Source organism: Sander vitreus, chromosome 15 (genome assembly GCF_031162955.1).
Source record: "Sander vitreus isolate 19-12246 chromosome 15, sanVit1, whole genome shotgun sequence".
Lineage (NCBI taxonomy): Eukaryota > Metazoa > Chordata > Actinopteri > Perciformes > Percidae > Sander > Sander vitreus.
Genome location: NC_135869.1, coordinates 27,794,039 through 27,806,924, shown reverse-complemented (window position 1 = coordinate 27,806,924; position 12,886 = coordinate 27,794,039). Strand labels below are relative to the sequence as shown.

Sequence of the window (12,886 nt, the reverse complement as noted above, 5' to 3'; positions counted from 1 at the left end):
CTTTAAAGGTGTCCCATCTTCTATTTTAACTGTTACAATGATGTGTATATATGTGCATTGATTTGTATGTGCTTCTGCCACTTTGTAAACTATTGTTTTTTAAGGTGCTATACAAATAAAGTGTATTATTATATTATATATTGATGTAATGTAAACACATGAGTAGCAGTATAATAGCCCATACATGTCTGTGTGTGGGACTTGTCTGATATCATATTTGGCAACCTTACAGCAGAAAGAGTATCAAACTGTTGGAGCCATCACTGTTACTTGTTTTCAAAGCAGACGGTGGTCAGACTAGACCCTGTTGACACACGAGGGAGGCCCTGAATGATGCAGTCCATCCTGAGAGTGACTGGTACTTATATGGTCATAAAAATCCTTAGTATGCACATACCTCTCTCATTAAACACAGCTTTATCTGTACCCCTCCCTCCTCTCAACTCTTTCAAGTTCAGCTTTTTCCTGCGCTTTTTGCTTTGCCCCAGTGGCTCGTCACATCTCCAAGAATGCACGCCTCTGATTGGTCCAAAGTGTGTGGATTATCAAAGCGCGGCAGCCATTGGCCAGAGGTGCATACTGCCGAGGCCCGCCTCTTCCTGGACCGCACCCCGGCCGGCTAGCTACGTACTGAGTGAAATTACGCGAACCAGTGAGCAGCCAGTGAAGGAGGGAGGGCAGAAGGAAGAGGGAGAGACAGAAAAAAAAGATAGAAAGAGTGACCGGAGTCGAGAAAGAGAGGGAGGAAGCGAGCACTGTAGTTTAGTCAGAACTCTCTGCGAAGCTGCTGTCGACAAGAAGAGGAGATTGACTCACGGCGACGCTGACTGAGCCACCCGGTTGTTGTTAGCCACCCTCTAAAAGGCGTCCTGCACCCAAAAAACAGGTAATATTTCCAACTTGGACATGTTTGTCCGCCATGCTCTCCCCGTGTACTCTTTCATAACTCATTCAATCTACCGTCACTCCTGCAAGACAGTGCAGGGAAGCAGGAAGCCAACGGTTGCTTTAACTGCTGCAACTTCAGCAAACGCAACGGTTGGAGTGGGACCTCCTGAACACATTTAAACAGAGTTGGGTTTTTTTTGGTTAAACTTTTAAGCCCCCGACTACATTATTATTGTTATTGCTCTTAAACTTCCATTCGCGTACATGTGTGCGGTATGTGATACGGAAGTCGTCAAATAACAGTATCAAAGCTAACGTTAAAACAAGTCATAACGGTAGAGAGAGGCAGGAAGTGATTCGCTTGAATGAGTTGCAGAAATGGCCGATGATGACGAGTTTGAAATGTGAGTTGAAAGGTGACTTCAGAGTACGTGGTGTACGCCGGGCTCAGTCGGGGGCGGGGGGGGGGAGACACACCGGGAAGACACACCGGGAAGACACACCGGGAAGATTATGATTCAATTTGTAGTTGAGTTGGACTTTTCGGGTTGTAACGGACAGTAACGGGCGCTGTGTGTGGCCAGTAGCATGGCTGACTGGCGGCATGACGTCACTGGTTTACCGGCCGTCGAGCAGCTCGACCTCACTGAGCTATGTCATCTGCATGTCTGTCTCTCTGTCTCTTTCTGTCTCTCTCTCTTGGTCTGTCATCTGCATGTCTGTCTCTCTGTCTCTTTCTGTCTCTCTCTCTTGGTCTGTCATCTGCATGTCTGTCTCTCTGTCTCTTTCTCTCTCTCTGTCTCTCTCTCTTGGTCTGTCTGTCTGTCTGTCTGTCTTTCTTTCCACCCCTGCTGCTAGCATACCGGGGTCCTTCAGGGGGTTTCAAGGGGCCCCCACAAAACCAACCAGGAATTCATTTGATTGTATTTTTAGTTCACTTTTTATTTCACCTTTTATTTGTACAGGCAAGTCATTAAGGACAGGTTCTTAGTTACAGTGGCGGCCTGTCAAGTGGCATAGCCACTTAGGGAAAGGCAAGCAGGGTTAGATAATAACAATAATAACAATAATAATAATACATACATACATTACAAATACATACAGTTTGAAATACTAACCATAAACACATCGAGATAAGTGCACAGGTACATGGGTGAGTAAGAGAGGGAGAAACCATTCAAATATCTAGCTGGGGAAATGATTATATAGAGAAGCAGCTGCACATGTCCGTGAACAAGGATGATATTATGGTTTTGAAGGATGAAATGGAAAGTAGTTTGTCCAGTTTGAGAATCTTTTGCAGAGCGTTCCAGTCGCGGGCGGCATATTGAAAAGATGCGAGACCAGAGGCAGATTTGGGGTTTTTTTTTCACATGAAGGACCCCTAAACTGACACAAATTAGACCACAGACCCCCATTGGATAATATGCTATGCTTTTAGATGTTTTCATACAGAAAGTGTATGACAAAATGACCAAAATAGTCATACATTTTGTGACTTATGGATGGAATTATAGTGAAAATAATGATTCCCAAATGAGTTTATGATTGATTGATTGATTGATTGATTGATTGATTTTTGTCTGGCTCCAGCTTCTCAACCTTAGTTACTTAATGGTTGTATGTAAGCATATCTTTTGGGTTTTGGACTGTTGGTTGGTTGTTGGTTGGTTGGTCTCTTTGGGAAGTTGTGAGCATTTGTCACTCATTATTTGTGACTATTTTGTAGTAATTAACAACGTAAATTATACTATAAACTCCTTCTACAATAATATACAATATGTTTACATATTTTAACGCTCAGTACATCATTATGTTGATCTGTAACTGTAGTATAGGATTTTAAAATCATGCATTATTTATTTTATTTAACTAGGCAAGTCGCTTGAGAAACATTACGTCTTTTAAAAGAGAGACCTGGCCAAAATGACAGCGTACAGGGTCACATATAGCACAATATTGGATTTGTATTCTTCTTAAACACGATGGGTTTGGCATTTTAAATACCTGATATGAAGGCAGTGTTTCCAAAAAGCCAAAGAGGTTTTGGCTTGTAAGTGTCTCCAAGTCCAGGCTGCATAGTACAGAAATGTTTGACTAGCTCAGAACAGACTGAAGATTATCCATCGAGGATCTGGTCTGATGACTCAAACGGGAGACAACATTTAACAGAGGTTGATAGGCACTGGTTGTTATATCAGTTAGCCTGATTTTAGCCAGAGTGACTCCTGAAATACACAAGAATGCCAGCTGAAAATGACCAGGTTTGTCTTGTAATTACAGTGCGGTTCACTGTGATGAACATCAGCTAGGCAGCATGAGTTTTCCATGGCTATTTAATGGGCTATATCAATATCAAGCCAAGTTAAGATATATATATTTTATTTATATAGCCCAAAGCCTTTTTTTTAGACGGCTCACGGACTGTAAAACATGGGACACCCTTCAGTCTTAGACCCCTGATTCGGAATATACTAAATTAGCAAATGTAAAATGATATATGCAGGAAAAAGTGACAGTATTAGGTAGATTAAGTACATTGTATTGTACATAAGTATTTGGAGTGAAAAATGTGGATAAGGAAAGAATCTAAGTAACTTTTAGGTAGGACGTCTTCTGATTTATTATAATTTTCTCCCCATATTGCCTAGCGCCTGTTCATTTTCTTCAGTTTGCAGCCGATACATGAATGATCACATACATAAATGATTGCCTTCCTAAGTTAAGTCTAACACAAATACACGTTAGAGCAACTCGCATGTAGAGCTGCAAAGATTAATGGATTAGTTGTCAACCTTTAAATAAATCTGCAACTATTTTAATAGATTAGTGAGTCACTTTTTTCACTTTTTCATTCCAATTTCAGACTTTCCCCTGATCTGTCACATTCTCACCATGCCTAACCATGGCGTGTCGTTGCACACCTACATACATAAGTCTGCTTTGTCAGTGCAATTTGTGTTTGCTCTGTTAGATGGTACATCATTGTGTTTGCACTCAGGGAAGCAAACACACTCTGGTATGCTTGCACCACACGCCCTGCTGACTTCCAGTATGACTAGCTAGTGTGGCTGAGTATTAGTAAAGAAATGACGCGTTAACTCAGGGTCCGAAATTACCGCTCGCCGAGCACCAAATGTGGGTAAATCTCAGAGGGCTATCGGCTACATGTCGGTAAAGGTTTGTGCCAAAATATGTGTTTTTCAGTCTTCATTTCGGTGAAGCTGCAGCTACTTTCTTCTGTTGCTCTGCTGTCTGCACGGTGGAGCTTTGTGGGGGCGGACACACACACACACACACACACACACAAACACAAACGTACACTTGTGCAAACACACCCAGAACGCCAGCCACCACGTCACTTCTATTTACCGATAGCTGGCGTTTACCTCAGGCTAATACATTAGCCTGTATGCGGCGATTTATGGCAGGAGTCAGCCAGCCTTCCAAAAGAGAGCACGATGAAAACGGAGGACAAACCAGCAGGACTTGCAACCCAAACCAGAAAGTTTTAAAGGAGAATTCCGGTCAATTTCAACACGTAGCTCTGTTGTGTGTAAATGTGGAGTGCTGTCAGTAGCGAGAAAAACAATCGGTGCTGCCTACACCGTGTTATCCTCCTGCTAGCGTTAGCACCCAACAGGCTTAAACAGGGCAAGTTTAAACATGTTTTAAGCCTCTGAACATGCTCCAGATGTCATTACCAGTGCTCCCCATGTGCAGTGATTCCTTCTGAGGGAACACAGGGAATCTGACTGGAATATTGGATTGTATGAGTTCGACAAACGACTAGTGTTGACTTGACTGGAAAACGGGAAATAAACAGAGCTATGTGCTGGCTGGATTAACACAACTTTTATGCCTTTCTGTCACATCTACAGCAGTCAGATTCACTGTGTTCCCTCAGAAGGAATCACTGCACATGGGTAGCGCTGGTAATGACATCTGGAGCATGTTTAGAGGCTTAAAACAGGTTTAAAACCTGCCCTGTTTAAGCCTGTTGGGTGCTAACGCTAGCAGGAGGATAACACGGTGTAGGCAGCACTGATTGGTTTCGTGTTTTTTGCTACTGACAGCACTCCACATTTCCAAACAACAGAGCTACGTGTTGAAATTGACTGGAATTCTCCTTTTAAGATGCATGTTACAAAACCCCTCAAGTTAATATTTAGGCCAGTAACAAAAATATGCTTGGTCGGTGGATTTCTTCCATCTGCCTGCCAACTTGGCCGCTGAGTCTAAAAGTTAATTTCGGATACTGCACAAACTTTACGTCATGTCAGACATCGAAGCTGGTGCTCCTTCACCCAAACCAGCTTCTCTTTGTACAAAGTGTTAAGGGTATCCGAGAGAGCGAGAGCAACACCTCTTTACTCTCATTTGTAGTAATCAGAACCATACGTGTACTTCTGCCAAGAATCTATTAAACCCCAGTGTGAGCTTACCACATTTCTAATGATTTGATACTCGGGCATAAAATGATTGCAAATGATCACAGCAGCAACAATGTGTTGCTGGTGTTAGCAAAGTAATCTCATGGTTCTCCAGGTGACACACCTGCACTCCTATCATATAGCAGTCCTCGTCTTGTGCTGTGTTAACAAATACATATCCTTAAAGGGGCACATTAGGTGACATGTAGTGTGTCATATCCTGTGATTGTGTTAGAGTAATGAATCAGGCACTAGCAATGCATTGTGCAATGGCTTCTCTGGAGGTCAGATCTGCTCGTTTTTTTGGCAATAAGCGAGGGTTTCAGTGCAGTTATGGAGCCCCCTGCAGAGATCGTTACATTCCATCATTCGTGTGTCAGCAATGTCCAAACTCTGGAAAGTTATGTACTGTATGCTAGACAAAATGAAACGCAGACGTCTTAAAAAGTGAACAGGGGGCTGGTGTACGAGGCTGTTCAATCTTCTCAAAATGATACAGCCTGAGAGATCATGCCTGTGGATGTTTAGATTTCATTGAAGGTAGGTCGCCCTGGATGAGCCAGATTAGATGCAGGCCCCTTGCTTTTGGTGCAGCGTGAGGAGGACAGCGTGACACAGTATTCATATACTCAGCCCACAGTTGTCTTCTGGTATGAACTCTCAAGGCTCCTTTTAACAAATTTGAGGTATTTCTTATCTTTTATCTGTTGTGTATGTGCCCTTCTAACTGCCTTCATGGGCTCAATCATCCATTTAATTCAGATAATCAGGCTAGGAGGAGAGAAACGGATAACACAGACTGGAAAAGCTAAAAAAACCCAGAGTACTTCAGTTTAGCTGAAACGATTTGTCGATTGAAATGAAGCGAATCGGCCACTATTTAGATAATTGGTTAAATCATGGTCATTTTGTTAAGCAGATGTTAAAAAGTCACTGGCTCCAGCTTCTCAAATGTGAAGCTTTTCTGTTTTTTTTTAGTTACTTAATGATTGTAAATAGAATTTGTTTGGGGTTTTGACTGTTGGTTGGACAAAACGAGCCAAATGGAAACGTCAGCGAGGCTCGGGGAAATTGTGGGCATTTGTCACTCATTTTTTGTGACCATATTTAGGCTAATCAACAACGAGAATGATCGTTGGTTGCAACCCTAGTCTCCGCCAACTCCGTCTACCATAATACACAATATGTAAACATTTCTAAAGAGTGTGACAAGGAGGCTGTTGAGGCAGTTGGACTGTGCCAGTTATCGTTTCTAAATGCATTATTACTCATGTATTACGTAGTAATAGATGTTGTTGATTGGTAGGCTGGTAAAGGGCCGTGCGTATTCCAATTTCCTACAGTCAGCTGAGATTCATTCATGCAGTAAAAACATTCCAGTCAGAGTGGAGACTGTTGTCAGTATGTACAGTAGTTAGTGTTGTTCATAGTCAACACTGGGTGAAATTCACTTGTGTATCCAAATAGACACTCTGGGGCCCTATTTTAACAATCTAGACGCACGGCATGAAGCGCCTGGTGCAGGTGCGTTTAGGGCGTGTCCAAATCCACTTTTGCCAGTTTGACGACAGAAAAAAGGGTCCGGGTATATGTGTCTGTGTGCTGCTGTGCGTCCCTGTGTGTGTAACAAGCATAGTGTGCACGTGCTGTGCACGAGCCTAGGAGCATTTTACTAATGCTCTGTTAAAATAACAATGAAATGCTGCGTTACTGACTTTAGACCAGGTTTTTGTTGGTCAATGGTGCCATCACTTCCCACTGCCTCAAGATAGCAATACGCCCAGAATGCACCTGAACACACCTCCCTGTAAGACCAGAATGCACCTGAACACACCTCCCTGTAAGACCAGCACGCCCAGAATGCACCTGAACACACCTCCCTGTAAGACCAGCATGCCCAGAATGCACCTGAACACACCTCCCTGTAAGACCAGCACGCCCAGAATGCACCTGAACACACCTCCCTGTAAGACCAGCACGCCCAGAATGCACCTGAACACACCTCCCTGTAAGACCAGCACGCCCAGAATGCACCTGAACACACCTCCCTGTAAGACCAGCACGCCCAGAATGCACCTGAACACACCTCCCTGTAAGACCAGCACACCCAGAATGCACCTGAACACACCTCCCTGTAAGACCAGCACGCCCAGAATGCACCTGAACACACCTCCCTGTAAGACCAGCACGCCCAGAATGCACCTGAACACACCTCCCTGTAAGACCAGAATGCACCTGAACACACCTCCCTGTAAGACCAGCACGCCCAGAATGCACCTGAACACACCTCCCTGTAAGACCAGCACGCCCATGCGCCACAGATGGGCGCAGGTGCGTTTTGTTATTTAAACGACGTGGGCGCTGGACGGGAAACGGACAACTGGGTCAGTCTTAAACTAGCGAAGACACTTGGGTCGGGCTTTGTGCTGCGCTGGGTGCAAGTTGGGCCCAATATCTTTGTTTTTTACTGCAGACAAACACAAAGACTTCAGCTTGCACACATACTGCGTGTCTCACATATCCCCAATGGTGGCCTTTTAATTCAGTTCTTTCAAACGTGCTTTTTCTTGAATGTCTCGTCTATTTTTGTTCTGCCCAAAACATTTCTTCTGGTTGACGTGAACGGCGTAGCTAAGTGGCCTCAGTCAGAATGGTTGGTTGGTTTCTCATTTCCTTTTTACTGCTGTTTTATTTCTTGCATTTCCTTGTTGTCTCTGCCTCCTCTTCAGACCTTTCTCTCCGCCCTCTGTTCCCTGTCTGTGCTTTCCTTCATCCCCCCCACAACCCAACCCCATGCTACTTTTCCTCTGCTTGTTTTTTTTGCACCACCCCATCCTTTTCCCCCATCCTTTCCTCCATCCTCCCCCCCTCACAGCATGCACCTGTAAGGTTTTAATAGAACCGAACAATACCAGGAAATGGTTGCACTCTGACTTGGACTCCAGAAAGGACTATGCGGACCTTGGCCATGCCTCTCGTGATCATTACGTGTGGTTCAGTAGATAATTCTGCTTTCTATTCAATGATGAGGTAATGCTTGGTCAGTGAACTGTGAAATTCCCCCTTCAACGTTTTCTGTTTTCCTTTAATTCTCCTTCAGAACACAAGACAAAGTAAGAGTTTACATGCAAAATGTAATGTGCAAAATAGTCGTTTTTCATTGTTTTTTTTTAATTGGTCGGAGCCGAAATCGCGATCAAAATTAGATTAATTGCACAGCCCTAGGTTCTTCTAGTCTTTTTAGTAATATTTAACTTCTCAACACTTGAAAGCCTTTAACTCATTAGTGTAAAAACAGGTAATGCAATGTGAACGTCATACATGTATTCAGAAGCTTAGAGGCACCACATAATAACCCTAAAACTAATCTCTATTCGGCAATGATCGTAGTACATGTCAGAAGTTAGACTTTGTCCGTGGTTGGAGGTGTGTGTGTGAGCTGCACACCTGCCGTGTGTGAGTGTTTAGTACTTGCGCAACACATTCACCACAGACTTTTTCACACTGTGAACTTTGAAACATGCTGCGTAATGGGTCTATCTTCTGTCTCCCATTGGACAGTTTATTCCCACGTCAGTCCAACTTGCATGGCCCAACAGATGCCCAGGTTGTCAAACTAGCATGTGGCTCTTGGACGTCTGTGAATACATTGTTTAATGAGTCTGTGACTCAAAAAGGAGTGCCTTAGGTAGAGATAACAAGTGATATGTTTAAAATAAATGGTTTATGAACGTAGTAGCAGAAGTGAGGTAGTAATAGCAGATTTTCTTCCTCACCAGGTCTGTCAGAAATGATAAACTAAACTGTGCCAGCTTAGCATTCCACGGAAAAAAGCGTTGCTGACGAATTGAAATGTGTATCTTAACTCCCCTCTGCATTCTTTGACCGTCTGTTAAAGGCTGACGTAACCAGCTATCTATTTATCAATACTGTCGAGTGTTCTCGTAAAAGGGCATGCTGGTGCACTGCAGTATCTGCTCTGATTTGTCAAATAACCAGTCAATAGTGTCATGAAATAGCTGTTTGAATGATAGCTGTGGAGTTTGTTCTATGACCCTGACAAGGATGTGCTCATCAGACCAACACCCTATTTTCAAATGATCTGTTCTTCCTGTAATTTAACATAAATGTCCAGTGGGTCCGACTTCTGACTCCTATTGGACAAATGGTTGAAATAAGGTAAAACAGACATTATACAGACTGTTTAACTTGACTTGATACATGCACTTGAAGCAGTTGTTCAGTGATTCCCAACTAGGGGTATTAATAAAACCATTGAATTACTTCGCTATAAGTAATGGACAGTTAAATAGCTAAAATAATGCAGAAATGGTTAAAAAATCAAGCTTCTGCTCCTCCAAGTAGTGGTAGTATGAATGCAAACTTGATCAAACCAACCTTAACAATAAGTACGTTTACATGCACACAACCATTCCACTATTATACTGAATATGATACGGGTCACGTAAACAGCATATTCTGTTTGGATATTCCAAATAAGGCCCTTTTCTGAATATAGCATTTAGCACTGCAGGTATTATTCAGGTTTTATAGGGGTTTTTACAGCAGTTTGCGACAGTTTACGCCCTCTGCTATGGCCAACAGTTTGCAGGGCTGCAGTACAGATGCATGCCCAAAAATAAAGGGAGAAACACTGCTACTTTTAAACATTATGAAAGACTTCAACAGGTTTTTGGAAATGCTCAAACATCACAACGCCGACCTTTTTAAGAAGATGGCTGAAGGAATGAAAGAGGGGCGCTGTGTTCGCGCGGTCCAACCAAGGTCCAAGTCCGCCACCAGTGGGGGGAAAAAAATCCTATTTTTTGGGAATATTCATTTTAAGTCTCCATGTAAACAGCTTAGTTGGAATATTGTCTTTTTATTTTTTTTTTTTTTTTAAATAAGGGCAAATATTATGTGCATTTAAAGATAGCCATTGACAGTTCAACTGTATAAAACATCCCATTTTATATCTAATAGTTGATGACATTGCTGTGGGTTACATCAGGGATACTAAAAGTTGGGAACCACTGGTGTGGGTGATGTGCTGAGAGCTTTATGAAGACCTAATGGGGGCCTCTGGTTGTAAATGATAGATGGCATTGGCCAGCGTACAGTTCAGAGTGAAATTGGATCCTGGTTGAGGCAGGAATGTGAAAAGTAATGTGGAAAGTGATTTAGATCTGTCATACCGTGCAGTTATTTTCCAGCAAAGGCTTAATTTGGTTCTCAGTCCTCCAGAGCCGCACAGCATGTGCTCAAAGAAAGGCCACCTTCCCTCCTCCTTGAAAGACTCGCACACAACAAGTTCCACAAATGGCAAAATAGTTTTCTCAGTTTGTCATTTCCTCTTTCCTCCCCTCTCTTGTCCTCGCCCCACCCTTCCCACTTTCAGTGTGAAGGGGAGCGAGCGAAAGTGCGCCGACATGTGAGCCGATAATGCATTTTGACTGATACGGTACCTTTCCAGTCCCTGACTGGCACCCACTCTCACTTTTTATGAGAGCAGATTAACAGTCGGTAGATCATTGACTTGTGAGGGGGATGAAAGCAGTAAAACCCAGACACAAGAGGGGCTGACACTTGAACTACGAATTGGAGTGTTTTGTTGGAAAGTGTAATATAAGTAATACAGCTGAAGCCCAACGGACAAGGGTGAGAACAGTGCAAAATCATATCCACAGCTTGAGGAGGACAGGGCAGTGTTTATCGTAAAATTGTACAGGCTGTACAGTTGTACAACCTTTTTTTTGTTTTTAATGCCAAAAATATCCATCGTGTTTCCCCTTTTTATTCATTCTGCAGCCCGGACCGCTGGCCCGTCAGTCCATGAACGAGGCAACCATCTGTGGTTAGTTCACGTCTGTAACAGCAGGACAGTCTAAAGTCAATTGAAATGTTGTGTGTAGCCTACCGGTTACAAACGGGCACGGTAGTGAACGGATCATCGGTGTTTTATAGCTGAGTTGGACCAGAGAATATTCCATCAAAACACATCGGTGATGCTGTTTTGCCCTCATTGCTCTCGGTGAAGTTTGATAGAAGTGATGTCAGATTTTATGTTGAGTGAGCAATGCACCAGACTCGGTTTAAACGTGGGTCTGGCTGCTCCCCGACCATCATGGCGTCTCGTTCAGAATACGATCTCATATTGGACTAAGAGAGTTCACCGTAACGTGTTTCTGGAAACATTTGAAGAGAGAAATAGGCCGTGCAGCTGCTGAATCTGTCTTCAGATCAACAAAGGTCAGTTTAACAGATTAATGTCAGATTTTGAGAGACTCTAGTCACGCTCATCCCGCTCGACATTCCCGGGTGAGTCCCAACTGTCCTGTCTCTGACTGAACATGTCAGGTCGGCCCAAATGAAGGCCGACGGCTCCTCCAACGGACGACGGCACGGAGCACACCAAACAGACTCGAGTCACCGACCTCGCCAGACTGTCAGATGGCGGATTATCGGGTTGGCGTGTAGCTGCCTTAAGGCAGTCAAACTGGGGAAACAAGGCTGGTGTTAGCTGTTCATGCACTGTTGTGATGGGATGCAGTTGGTGGGAGGACAGTGTTAGTGACTTTTCAGGTCAATCTATTAATATTCCTATCAATGGAGCAGTGGCCACAGCACAGCTGGTTTCTAGGTTGCCTTCAGCTGGAGCAGGAGGGTTTGACTGTACATGGCCATGCTTTCAGGGTTTTCCCTACCATTATAATTTTTAGGTGCAGCGCCCGAGCCGGTTTGGGCAGCACCTTAGCTGAATGAAATGTTAAATCAATGTGACTAAACTAAAATACTTTCCTCGATCTAATGGCTGAGGTCGGTCCCCAGTCTATATCCTCGACCTTCCACATCCCAGGATTGCTCCGTTGCCTTTAGGCCGGATGTTTGTTGCCTTGTGCTTCCTTTTGTGTTGTTGTCTAACCTCTGGTGGATGTCTGAGGACTATGGTTAACTGCTCCTCAGATCTCTGCAGGGTAAATCCAGACAGCTAGCTAGACTATCTGTCCAATCTGAGTTTTCTGTTGCACGACTAAAACTACTTTTGAACGTCCACATGTTCCACCAAAACAAGTTCCTTCCTGGGACTATTTAACAGAGACACCACAGCTTTTCCCGGTGCTTAGCACCTCCCAAGACGATTGTGATTGGTTTTAAAGAAATGCCAATAAACCAGAGCACATTTTTCTCCCATCCCAGAATGCTGTGTGGACTAGACAGACCCTGGAAAAGCGAGCTTTCCAAACGTTTTAGACACAGATAACGGTGATAATAATGCTACAAAATGTTTTTTATTTTTTTATTGAAAAACCTTTTCTTGAGGGACGAATCCTAAACCCTCTGCCAAAATATGTGCACCTAAGTCTTATAAAGCTAGGGGGAAACACTGGCTTTGGTAGAGGCTGTCTCGACTCTGGGAGAGTCACTGAAGTGGAAAGGAATGAGAGGGAGTCTGACTGATGGATGGATGGCCTCAGCTTTATAAAGACCAAGGTTGACCTGCTTTTTCAAAACGGGACAACTGGGACTAAAAGGACATTCTGCTACGCCCTGCACTGCTACTATTA

The 12,886-nt window shown here is 43.6% G+C and overlaps 1 protein-coding gene across 2 annotated transcripts in view; it reads left to right on the top strand.

Moving 5' to 3' along the window:
* The first annotated feature begins 647 nt into the window (after positions 1–647).
* Positions 648–12,886, top strand: part of LOC144529730 (myosin-9-like) — a 57,341-nt gene continuing 45,102 nt past the window's right edge. For both annotated transcript variants that reach the window (XM_078268995.1, XM_078268994.1), the window contains exon 1: positions 648–886. The gene's annotated coding sequence lies outside the window, so the exon portion shown is untranslated. The remainder of the gene's footprint in view (positions 887–12,886) is intronic.